This window comes from Medicago sativa, chromosome 1 (genome assembly GCF_051527215.1).
Source record: "Medicago sativa cultivar Bolivia chromosome 1, Bolivia_mono, whole genome shotgun sequence".
In the NCBI taxonomy this organism is placed as follows: Eukaryota; Viridiplantae; Streptophyta; class Magnoliopsida; order Fabales; family Fabaceae; genus Medicago; species Medicago sativa.
In genome coordinates, this window is record NC_140749.1 from 21,430,278 (window position 1) to 21,444,096 (window position 13,819).

General features: G+C 32.5%; 1 long non-coding RNA gene across 2 annotated transcripts; it reads left to right on the top strand.

Moving 5' to 3' along the window:
• Window positions 1-10,455: 10,455 nt before the first annotated feature.
• On the top strand, window positions 10,456-13,586 carry LOC146953590 (uncharacterized). 2 transcript variants are annotated; one of them, XR_015010746.1, is made up of 7 exons: window positions 10,456-10,670; window positions 10,795-10,909; window positions 11,815-11,880; window positions 11,969-12,024; window positions 12,132-12,462; window positions 12,570-12,658; window positions 13,212-13,586. It is a non-coding gene; the product is annotated as an uncharacterized LOC146953590 (long non-coding RNA). The 2 variants fall into 2 exon arrangements; XR_015010748.1 differs by having other exon boundaries at window positions 12,159-12,462.
• The last annotated feature ends 233 nt before the right edge of the window (window positions 13,587-13,819 follow it).

Genomic DNA, 13,819 nt, shown 5'->3' on the forward strand with positions numbered 1-13,819 from the left:
TACATGCATGCCTTACACTTATATAGCCTTTAGTGCGTGAAGAAAAGTAACAACTTGAAATTGTTAGGCGCATAGCATTATTATAAGTGGTTAGCTGAAAATTCTAATGCGAAGTTATATCAAGATAAGATATATAGCGAAAGCGAAAGCGAAATTAACAGATTAGAGACTATTGAACAGTTGTGAAGATAAGATGTGCCATGCCTCCTGTTAATGGCTCGGAATTTTGTGGTTTGAAAATTAGAGACTATGGAACAGCGTTGGTTGAATATCCTAAAGACTATAGAAAATTAATAGCTTAATAAGAATAGTATAAGGTTTATTGTTTTTTCTTTAAGAAGCTAAATGGAATATATTACCAAAAACCACCAAGTCCTATCTAACAATTACATATATCTTGAACAATAAGAAAACACAAACCGAAAAAAAGGATGAAATTACAAGCTGGGCACTAAACAAAAGCCAAGCACATTGGAGGATCAAGCCACCAAAAATGACAGTCAAAAGCAAAGGTAGAATATTTCGATTTTAACCACCAAAAAGATTGTAACTTAATTTTGTCAAGTAAATGTTGCAATGTTTCCTCCTTATGTTTGAAATTTTTTGAATTTCTTTCTTTCCATATAATCATAACGGTTGAGAGCCAAATTAACCGTTGAGATGAGCTAAACTTTTTTCAGAATCACCCTAAGCATTTGAATTGAAGTAAATGATCGAAAATATGCACCTGAGTAGCCGTGACAAGATCTAGCCAATGAGAAACACAAGACCTAACGTTTCCAAAAAAATCACACTTTAAAAACAAATGATCCACATCTTCCTAATTGCCACAACTTCCTACACACAGATGCTCATCATTCTAAAGAACCCCGCACCTTACCAAATTGTTTGTTGTAAGAATACAAGTACGAAGCATTCACAAAGCAAAAAGGTATAATTTCAAAGGAGCCGATTTATAACATATAATATTATTGTTCTCTGGAATATTAGTAGGAAGATTCTATGATGGCGTTGAAAAAAAAAACTGATTTAAATCCTTCATTTTTGAGAAAAGCTATTAAAATCACTTAGCTTAAAAGCACTTTTTTTATAAAACATTTTTTTAAGGATAACTAAGAATGAATTAAAATAACACTAACTACCTTTTTGTTCCTCTTAAAATCACTTTTAATTTTTTTTCACTTTTCTTTTAAAATTAATAAAAAACATAAAATAAAACTTTTTTTTTTCTTTGGAAGCTTTCCTATTTGATTAAATAAGATTTAAGTTGTTAAATAAAAAATTTTAATCAATATTTTTAATTTATACATAATTTTTATGTATTCAACCATAATATATGCACCATAAATTCAAAAAAAAATGTTATAAATGATTTTTTGAACAACCAAAAAGGTAGTTAGTGTTAATTTATTTCATTCTAGTTTTCATTTTGAGAAATTTTATAAAATATAATATTTAAATTAATTCTTAGTTCATTTTCTAAAGAAACAATTTTAATACCGTCAAATATGCACAACATGGTAGAATTTTCCGTATTAGTATGACATGCCAAGCGCAAGTAGGAATAAGAACTACTAACATTATATTTTTTAGATACATGTAAATACCAAATCCATCTATCTTCCATGCTAGCGTACAAAACAATACAATTTAACAAGACAGAACACTCTACCATATGTTCTTCCTCCCGAGCTAATTAATAACCTCCTCCTCCACTTCCACGCCTCTCCCCCTCACCCCAACCAAAAATATTCATTTCTGCCACTGTCACCAACTTATTCTTAGCTAAATCAAAAAGGCTATTGAGCCTAGCCTTTAAATAGAGGAAATGCTAGTAAAAGCCATAAACAAAAAAGCAATTCATAGAGAAAATGCTACCTGTAGGATCCTTGAAGAGCCAAACGTCTATCCAAAGATAGGTTTCTACTATTAGAATCGACAATCATGATTTTATATGTTCAAGTAATGAATACCAAAAACTCAATTTACGGGAGTCTCCCCAAATAAGAAGCCCCGATAAAGGAAAGGAAGGTTCTCTGTTTTACAATTGGAAACCGCAGTGGTCTCTGTCAACCAAGAATCGTTAACATTTACTCCACTGGTAGGCTTTTATTAAAATTTACCTTTAAACCTAAAATCACCTCGAAAAGAATAAGGACCGCTTTCAAGGATCTTACATTAACCCAACTTTTGACACCAACTAAAAAAGTGTCATTGATGTTGTATCAAAAGTAAGTATTTTTGTTATCGTCTCCATAGGGACTGGTGGGATATTCAAGTCGTTCAACAATCAATATTGCTCTAAGTGTATGGTTTAAAAGTTTGTTTGCTTAAAACTATTCTAACTAATTTACACTAAAATAAATAGAGACGAGATAGGGCAATTTCTCTTGGGGTTAGAGTTCGTCAACCAAGCATTACATATGTATCTCATGATCACATAACGGATTCTAGCTTTTAATCGATATTATCACAATAACTCATCAACATTGTTTATGTCTAAATAACATTGTGATATATATATCAATTGTATCATTTAATCTATGATTTCTCAACCTATTAAATGATTCAATAGCATTAAGTTCTTGATTTCAAAGCGATTACCAAAACCTAACCCTATATCCAGAATAAAAGCTTTGATAGATTATCATTCTAACCCTAGATTCAAAAGTACCTTTCAATAACATTATTTCAAATCTTTAAATAAACCATTAAACACAAGAATAATAACAATATCAAATAAAATAGCTAGAACCATATATTAAATGATCAAAAGATTACATAATAGCTTAATTCAGTACCTCAAAACCCACAAGGGTATATTTAGCTACATATTTTCATAGTAGCCTTGCAAAAGATGGAAGAAAATGAAGATTCTATGACAAGATTCATGATTTCTCTACAAATCTTGGGAAGAATCTACTTCTTACACTCTTGCTTTGTGTTTCTCTCTCTAGAAATACCCTAATCTCTCTCTAAAAACCAGAAAAAATCAAATACAATCAAAAGCTCTCTTAGAAGTGAGAGAACAGTATATTTATATGTGGTTGAATCTATCAAACTCGCTTGAAGCGAGTTGCCTTGAAATCCCACGCTGGCTGTAACACCCTGTTTTCCCAACATAAAAATTTCATAATAAAAATCAGAGTTTCTCAATCATAACGGAATGTCACATTCTTTTCTTAAAATCATAAACTGAATAAATAAATATTTATCCTTCAAAATCCAACAACGTAATTATTTTAAAACTTCGCAGCGAAATAATTCAACATCTTAAATAATCTTTGGCACAAGGGCCTCAACATAAAATCTCATAAAATCTTAGTTCAACAATAATTCTTGAAAACTTCTAAAATAATAGGTAAGGAACAGAAAGCAACAACAAAATTCCCATCCCATTACGTATCAGAGCACCTAAGACACACACTTGTGAGGTGTCCACTCACGACCGCAACTAGTCTTGGTTACCTGCAAGTTACCCATACGAAGAGCAACAATATTAAACATATAATTCATCTATTACATTTAACAACATAAACATCATCAACATATCATAATAATAATCATGTAACATCATATCATCATCATAAACAACTTCATATTCAACTTCGTAAATTAATCTTTAACAACTTGACGACTTTGACTCGACTATGCAACTTCAACTCGACTATGCAACTCTTGACATCTTAAATCATCTTGACAATGCAAATGCATGTGGTACCAATCAGGGCATCAAGCCCCCAACATATTTGAGCGTAAAAAGGCTCCAGGGCATCAAGCCCCCAACATATTTGAGCAAAAGCTCCAGGGCATCAAGCCCCCAGCATATTTGAGCAGAAGCTCCAGGGCATCCAGCCCCCACCATATTTGAGAAAAAGCTTCAGGGCATCAAGCCCCCAACATATTTGAGCGTAAAAAGGCTCCAAGGCATCAAGCCCTCAACTTTGAATGAGTATGCATGGACTCAACATCTTACATCTTAAACATCTTGAACATCATGAACATCTTATATGACTCCAATAATTTGGACGACATCTTACAACTTTACAACTTAGACCGACATTTACAACTTTATGACATTAATGGTCAACAACAGCAAAACAACAACATATGCAGCAAATAATAGCTCTTATACATCATATAATCATTATAGAATGAATCGCATCAACATGATCATCATAAGTAATACTTAAGGTGCATATTTAACAACATCACATTACTATTAATATTAATCATCTTAATTCAGGTATTCTGGACAGCTTCTAACATCATCAATAACTTTCATTTCCTACCCCAAGGTCATCTCAAGACTACACATGCGAAAAGGACCGCAAGACAACAATTCAAGGCAACCTACCACTAGTTAGACTCATCACAGCATAGGTTAAATACTCTTAAACACCTTAATTAAACTCATAGTACACAAGCTTTGGAGTTTGGAGAATCTCCATAAGTTTTGGTTTAACTTAGAAATAGTTATGCCGAATTTTCATAAAGTTTTACTAAGACCCACTTGGAGTATTTTCATCATAACTCAAAATCTAAAAATAATTTTTGAGCCAAACCAAGACCATTAGAAAGCTAACACAATTATCTAAAACTTTCATGTTTACACCGAAGGCAAATTCAAAACGGAAAAGGGTGAAAAATGTGAATGTTTTCTAGATTGGCCTGACAGAAAATCGGTGGCCGATTTTGACAAATCGGGGGCCGATTTTTGCAGAACTAAAACTGGAAATTCAGATCAGAAATTGGTGGCCAATTTTGACAATTCGGTGGCCGATTTTGGGCTTCTCAGCAGTTCAAAAATCAGTTTAACAATACGTTTTTCACTTAAGAATCACTCTTAAATCCCAATTTTCATCAACCCAAATTCCAAAATTGATAGAAACCTCTACCTATGATTATTCTATGAACTGAACACCAACTGGACATGAATTTGATAGACTCCTATTTAACTAACAACCTATAACGACTTCAAACCCTAATTCTCAAATTCTCACAAACTCAACCTACAACGTTAAATCTAATTATCAGAATTAGAGACTTAATAATACTGAATGTTAGTCCCACCCTTACCTTATAATTACCGATTGGCAGTCTCCTCTCTTGGTTCTTCTCTCCTCTTGTTCTCTTCTCTCTAAACCTTGTTTTCTCCAAATCCTTGTCTTTGCATCTGTTCCTCTTTCAAGCTAATATCTCCTCTATTTATAATACTAACTTCTCTTCTTAAATCTAATTAGGCCCAATAACTCTCTTCTTTCTATTTCAACCCCCAAATCTACTTATTCTAATAATTACAATTCTCTACTAAATATAGTCTAATAAATAATAAAACCACCCAATAAAATACCAGCATAATTAAATAAATCATATAATTCGACTTTATTTCAAGAAAAATAATTAAATAACAAAGAGGGCGTTACACTGGCCACTGGATGACTGCCACATAGCACAACATATGCATTTTACTAAATCAATTACATCAATAAGCCATATACATTGTGCATGTAATCAATAAACCATAGCATTTAATTAGTGGAGACAAACATTCATATTCATTCATATTGAATCAACAAACACAACATATTTTCACTTTTCATCAAAAAAATAGAAACTCCACTAAAATTGCAAAAATTAAATAATTTAGAGTTAATAAAACTTACTACTTGTGGTGTAAAAGAGTTGAAAAAGTGGTTTATGATTACAGGGCATGATTGATCGGGGATTAAAATTTGGATGAAAAAGTGGTTTTGATGGACATGTATTATGCAGGAGAGACTCGAACCAAGATTATACAATTGATCGTCTCAAGTAAGGTAAGCTACTATGATCTCGAGCTAACAAAGGAACCAAAAAAGTGGTGGCAAATCCCATCATTGAGAGTAAAATTGAGGGAGACTATGACCATTGTTAGCAAGTTCATCAGCTACAGAATTGCCTTCTCGAAAAGTATGGGAGCAGACACAATTCATCTCATTAGCCAACCTTAAACAATTAGAAATGCTTAGGTACCAAGGAACAACAATTTTCTGCTTGAAAGCACTAACCACAAGCCATAAATCTGTTTTAATCAAAATATTACTTCAATTGATCATTTTAGCTAGCTTTCTCAATGGCATACATACAAGCACAAAGATCAGTTGTGAAAGCCATAACATTACAAATATTTTGCACAAAAGCACCCTTGAAGTTGGAGTTATCATCTCTGAAAATTATACCTATAGCAACAACAAAAGGATCCTGGAAAGCAGAGCCATCTATGTTTGCTTTTGTCCAGTGAACCTTAGAAGGCGTCCAAACTAACTTCCATCTCTTGAGAGGTTTACTTGGGATACCTAGGAAGTTGTACACAATATAATCTTCATGTATGACGTACCATGATCTTAAGCAAGCATACTACTCGTCTTGACTTCAGCCAAGATTTGATGAATGATACACTGTAGAGAAGATTCCTTATTCTGAAACCTTCGTTTATTTCTTTCCAATCAAACCTTCCAGATTATGTGAACAATTGTTGATCTAATTAAGTTTTTAGCATAGTTTCCCTAATTATTGCTACAGATATCCAGCACACTACGCCAACTACTCTTATCATGATGAGCTTGTATTCCTGTGCTGTGCTAAGCAAATGCCAACTGTGATATATGAAAGGGAAATATATAGGAATACATGATCACAAGCGTCCAAATGAGCAATACAGAAATAACAAACAATTGCAAATACCACAACACATCCTCCAATCCTCATATTGTCATCATTAGGAAGCTTTCCCAAAGAGAATCTCCAATTATTGAAAGCTACAGAGGGAGGGATGAAATTATTCCATATATACTTGCACCAAACAACTTTTGGATAAGATCCCGTTATGAAGTTAAAAGCATCTTTTCTTGTAAGATTGCAATCCATATAGTGTAACCAGACCATCTTATCAGGTGAAGTGTCCACCACAATGGTGGCATATATGATTTCCTAAATTAAGTTGGGAGCCCAACTACGAAGATAACTAGGATTAATATGATAATCATCAAGAACATGTCAAGTAGGTTAGAAATTGCACAAAATCGACAATGACCTTCACCAGATACATATCCACCACCCTTTCAATAAATTCGTGCATGAACGACGTGATTTTGTCTTTGTGTTGGATCTCGACTTTAACCGGAAGTTACTTAGGATTAGAAGACATATTACATTTATGCGCACTAGGATTAGGAGACATATTGCTTTTACGCAAACTTTTTCTACTTGATCCCGTTGACTTGATCTATGAAGCCTATGTATCTGGATCCCGAGAGTCAACATACTCCAAAAGTGAAAGTGATCGACTTGTTGATTGTACAGTATGTTTATCCTTTTTAGGTCTGACTTTTGTATTGACATTTCTTGGAGGTGGACGCATAAAGGCTGTCTCAAATAAAACAAACTGCTCTTTAATATGCCCCTTCATGTTGTAATCAACAATATTGAAATGGGTCTGCATTGTGTAATGATATGTTAGTTGAAATTCAGTAATTTTTGCATTATTTTTTGTTACTAGGGTAGTTCGGATTATATAATCCGAAATATTAGCACCTAGTTCGGAAAATATAATCCAAAATACCCCATGAACCATATATACCCATGTAGAACAAGTACATATGCATGAGGATGGAGAATACACTATTGGAATTATATAATTTGAAACAAATATATGTCGTTCAGATTATATAATCTGTGTACCAATACCATTCCAAAATATAGAATAATATACATAACTGAAATTAAACAAAACAGAGATCAAAATACCAAATCCGAAGGAAATCTCATTATGGTAGAAGAGATATATATGTCTATCCATCCTTAGAATCAACTTCATACTCAATCCTCTTCTAGTATCAATTTTATCCAAACGGGGGGGGGGGGGGTGTTCTTAATTTAGGCAACCACATTTAGATTTATCTGTACCACACTCAACTGCTCAATCAACCTCGTCTTCGAGAAAATGCAAAGCGTTCCTTGATTATATAATCTGAAATGTAACAACACAAAGCCCAAGCATATGTTTGTAATAGGGATATCCAGTTTAAGAACCATACTAACTAGTCTAACCCCTATTCTTGTGTTTTAGATAATTGTTAGATCTTCCCGCCGCATCTTAGTTGAAAATCCAATTTTCGAGTTACTTGATCAAATTGCTTGTTACGAAAAGACTTCTAACTGGACTCCACCCCTCAAAATCTAAAATTCTATCATTTAGACCCATTTTTTGTTTTAAAATTTTTAATATTCACACAAAAATAGAACACGATTTTTCAATAGTTTTACTTAAATTTTAGAATTTTTTGTGGTATTTTTATATTTTAGGGTAAATTACACCAAGGGTCCTTTAAGTTTGAGGTTTGTAACAGATTGGTCTTTAAGTTATTTTCGTCACACATAAGTCCTTTAAGTTTGTAAACGTTTTCGATTTAGTCCTTCTGTCACATCATCGTTTTTGTAAAGTTTGGTTAACAGAAGGACTAAATTAAAAACGTTTACAAACTTAAAGGACTTATGTGTGACGAAAATAACTGAAAAGACCAATTTGTTACAAACCCCAAACTTAAAGGACTTACGTGTGACGAAAATAACTTAAAGGACCAATATGTTACAAACGTCACAGTTAAAGGACCCCTGATGTAACTTAGCCTATGTATTTTATTATCTTTTACTGCCTTTTTGGTGTTTCTAAAAGCATAATTTACAGCTGTTGAAATATGAATGATTCCGATTGTTGTTTATATTTTAACATATTTCGGATTATAAAATCTTGACTTTATTCGGATTATAGAATCCGAAAATCTAAAGATACTTTTGAAAAGAAAAAAAAATAAGACGCATAAGAACGTCATATGATAGATAAAGTAATAGTTATTTTTTTACTGCTACACAAAAAAACTATAATATCATAAATTAGATTGTGGTTTGGGTTTACATACTAATTGAAAACTAGGCATTTTGGGTATTTAATGAATTTTATCGTAGTTACACAAACTGATATTTTTATTTTTTCTAGAGAATCATGGTTAGACAAACTGTTTTTATAAAACTGAGTTGTTAAAATATATTTTTTTGTCAGAAAAGTATTAATTATAATTTTATTAGAGGATAAAATATAATAATTGTTCTTCATTTTTAATTAGTGTAGGATATTTTGTTATTAAAAATGAAAAGGTTAGGTTCATATTTGATACACACCCTGAAAACACTACTAAAAAAAGCTGAAATACCGACGGAATTTAGAGACGGAATTATTTTTGTCTCTAATGGACACGGAACTAGAGACGGAAAAAATCATTTAGAGACGGAAATTATAATTAATGTTTTTGTGACGGATTTAGAGACGGAAATTTCCGTCTCAAAATATTTCCGTCTCTAAATCCGTCTCGACATAGCTAGATTTATGATTTGTCCTATAAAAGGTAATTCAGAGACGGAAATTAGAGACGATTTATTTCCGTATCTAAGGTATTCCGTCTCTGTGCTCGTCTCTAAATGGTCAAGTAGTTATTGAAATAGTCAAACTTCTGGTAGAGACGGAACGTTTCCGTCTCTGACTGTTTCCGTCTCTGAATTCCGTCTCTGAAATTGAAAGTTTTCATTTTCCCGCCAAATTATTTCATTGCCTGCCCACTTTTCATAAAGGAGCCCGCGCCCAGAATTTAATTGGATTCAATATTTTTCTTTTGATATCTAAATCTAATTTATTTTAATTGGATTCAATATCTTGATGTATGTTTGGATGGCTGTGCCTTTAATTTTAGTAGAGAGGATCTCAACAAATACTTTTAGCGTATTTTAGTTCTAAATAATTTAATCCTTTTGATCCAAAAATATTTTGTTTGATTTTATTTTGAAATGGATATCAACTATTAATTGAGAGTATCCACCTAATGAAGCAACTATTTTTTTTCTTTGAAAGGAATAATGAAGCAACTATTTTATTTTGTTGTTGTTGTTGTTACCTTATTATTATTATTATTATTATTATTATTATTATTATTATTATTATTATTATTATTATTATTAGATTAGAAGTTAGAAGTAAAAGGAGGGCCATTCATTCATCTTTCCTTTCTCTCTTCCTGAAACAACACCACAACAACTGTAATATTCCGCTGAATTTTAAATAAATTGTCGTATCAGTTAGACATGTCAAAACGGAATTATTTCTAAAGGGTTAATTATTTATTGAGAAAAACAAAGATATTCGGTAAATATCTTGCATATTATTCGAACGAACTTGAGGAATTAAAAGGTTACGAATTAACGGAGAATAATCACGTCTTTTCCCTTGAAGGGCATTTTGGTCATTTGGGGCTTGAGATTTTTCTTTAAAACAATGTTGGAACCTTATCCACTCATTTCTCCCTTCTTTTCTCGGCCATCCATTCCAAAGCCACCATAACCCTTTGAACTTCATCAATATTTGCCAAAATGATACATGTAATCTTACTACCTCATTTCTTATGTGAATTAATGTGTGGATCAAGCTTCAATATGTTATCTTCCTCTCCTAGTCCCAACCGAACCTACAGTCCTACACCTTCTTTCCCCAATTTTCTTTCTTATCCCAATTCATGCATTGAAGTGGTGGAAGGTGTACCTCTTGTTTCAATTTCTCTACTTTGGGTTAAGATGAAGCTTAGGTAAGTAAAGAAGTACTCTCAATCTATTTTGTTTCCATTCTTCTTGCACCAAAACCTAACCCCTGTTCAGCCCACTTTCAACTCCTTAATTAATTAATGGTTGCATGTGGATTTTCTTGCTCAGGAATGAATACTTGAATTATTGAGCGTTGGAGCTGCAAGAACAAGAAGAATAGAAGGAGAAATTGAAGGGATCAGAGCTCTTGTTCATCAATGGTGGTTCATCCCCACTTGATATGGTGAGTTCTCTAATAAGCTTGAATTTGATTAGTTAGAGTTGAATTTGTTGTTTGGAGGTAATGGGTTTGGGACATGTTTGAGAAAAGTAGGTTTCAAATATAAACTCCCATGTTATGTGCAAGATTAATTCATGAAACAAATGGTTTTGAGGCTGAGACGGTGAAGCAATGACATCCAAATAGATTATCATCGTTAAAAGTGATTATGGATGGTTGAATTTTATGAAATGTCAGTTAAAATTCGTATGGACCTGTTGTCGGTAAAACTGTCATAACTTCCTGTACGTGATTCATTTTGTAGTGGGAATTGAACCATTGGAAAATAGACAAAATTTAACACGAAATTGGCTTTGGAAGAACTTAATTTCGTTACTCTATGACTGAGAAAACTGAGTTAGAAGTTTGCGTTGCTGAATTAAAATCTGCACTATTGCTGTTGTAATGTTTCTGTCATATCTCTATGTTCATACATCACTTTGGAATGAGACTTTTACCATGAGAAAGAAGACAGAAATTAACTTGAAATAGGCTTTGAGATGGCTTAATTCAATTATTTTAATGATAAGTTTGTTGATCTACTTGTAAATGTAACTTTCGGCAAGCAAATTCGAATTTGGGTTAGATACCAAGACTTTTAAGTTATTTTGATGAAATTTGAGTAGTCTAAGAATACAAAGGTAATGATATTAATCGTTTAGTACAATATGACTTTAGAGTTTGACGTAAAAGCTTAATTTCTATTTCAAAACATATTACTCTATAACTTATACTGATAAAATTAGTATTTTACATTATGAATGAGTCTATCTTCTTAATACTTTATTACAAATTTCTACGAAGGAATATTCAGTAAAGTACTCTATAACTTATACGAATTTGTTCTTGCGTTTTCGATCTTGGAGCAGCGTGTTTGTGCATTTGAAACGGGACAACTGAGTCAACGTTCTGTAATTGCTGCGTAGGAATATTCGGTAAAGTACTCAGGTGCCTTTTTTTCCTTTGATGTTCAACTTGTGCTTGTTTTAAAGAATTAATCAACTGCTTTTATTTGTGTTCCAGATTGTTTAGGCAGGCAGTTAGGACCGAGGCTTCTTGGCAGGGTTGACGATTCAGGGGTAAATGATTTTATTATTAATATCGTATTGAATAAAGTTTTATTTTATACCAACCCTGGATTTTTACATTAATGGTGCTGCAAAGTTTGGTTAATGATTTTTGTAAGATCCAAAAACAAGTATACTTCACACAGTATCCTGAAGGAAAAAAAAGATTGGTTGGCTGTGATTAAGACCAAGGCGAGAAGCACAATTCAAACTTTAGAAGATAGTAAGCCGGAGAAAGAAGTTCCATACCAAGATGAATCAATCACACAATCACACGTGACAATTGCAAATGACAATCTTGAAGGAAGTCATGTTGATTTAGCTGGAGAAGTTGAGGAAGCATACAGTCCTTTCTTGGATGAGGTTACCTTTGAATGGGATAAAGATATTGAAGTAGAAGTAGAAGACAGTGCTGAAGAAGATGATGATGATGAAACATATTTTGACTAGGTAATTTATTGAATTTTCTACCCTCTTATTCTTGCATGACTTATGTTATTTATATTTTAATTAAACTCAACTTGATTTTTTTACTTTGTATTGTTCACGAATGTTAGGTAGAGGTAGTGGCAGCGGAAGAGGTAAAAGAATAATTACAACTCATCAACATATCACATCTTCTCAAACAAACCCAAAGGATTTCAAGGTATTTTTATGATATAAGGTGCTTAAAATTTATTATCTGGTAGCATAGGTTTCGTGCGGTTGTTTAGAGGGCGTGGCAGCACTTTTTGTTTCAGTTTTGATTGGTTTTATTGTTTGCAGTCAGCAGTGTTGATTTAGTTGTGTTGCTAGACAGTTTTATCTCTATGAACTGTGTTTTTGACTTTGTTTAATGGTTGTTTGTTGTGTTGCGGCCAGTTTGTTGTTTTTGGCCGCCTACCTTATATGGCAAAATATAGTTATTTACATGTAAAATATGGTCCAGTTGCAATTGTTTCTCTCTAAACCTATTTTCTTTATATGATATGAAATATGAACCTTCAATATTGTTGTTACTTAGGTTGAAAAGTTGAAATGGCAAATGGTTGAAACAATTGTTACAAATAGTGGCAGTTACATAAATAGGGAGATATAGTTATTTAGGGGATATACTATTTTCTTTATATGATATGAAACATCAAGCTTCATTGTTACTTAGGTTGAAAGTTGATTGTTCTTTTCAAAATACACAACTTCATGATTTTTTTTGTTTGTAGGCTAAATTGATGGAGCTATTATTAAAAAGAGATGTAATAGTAGGTGGTCTTTGGCGTTGAAAAGTTGCTATTATGGAGCGCTAGGAGCAAATGTTTGGGAATTTCATGCCTATTATAAACTCTTCAATTCAACAGGAAGGAGAGGGTGATAATGGTAACAGCGAGATGGATGAACTTTAGTTTGGTTACTTTTGTTTATATATTTTTTGTTAGATCAAACATATATCATGATCATTTTACATTTTGGATAATTTTATATTGGTAAAATTACATGATGAATTGATGACATAATATCATGTGGTGATGTTTTGTTGTATGAGTGTACTTTCATGTCACTTTTGCAAATTTGATGTTTATCAAAATATAATTGTGACATTCTTGATAGTTAGATAGACATAATGAATATCTTAAACATTATTTTAGCACTAAACATTTGAAATATTGAGGCTGAATTTATAAAATAAACAAAAAAAAAAATCATTTTTAGAGACGGACTTTTTATCCGTCTCTGTAGAGACGGAATTTTATTTGAACAGAGACGGAATTCATTAATTTTGCGCCAGAATTTAGAGACGGAATTTTGCCTATTCGAGACGGTGATTTCCGTC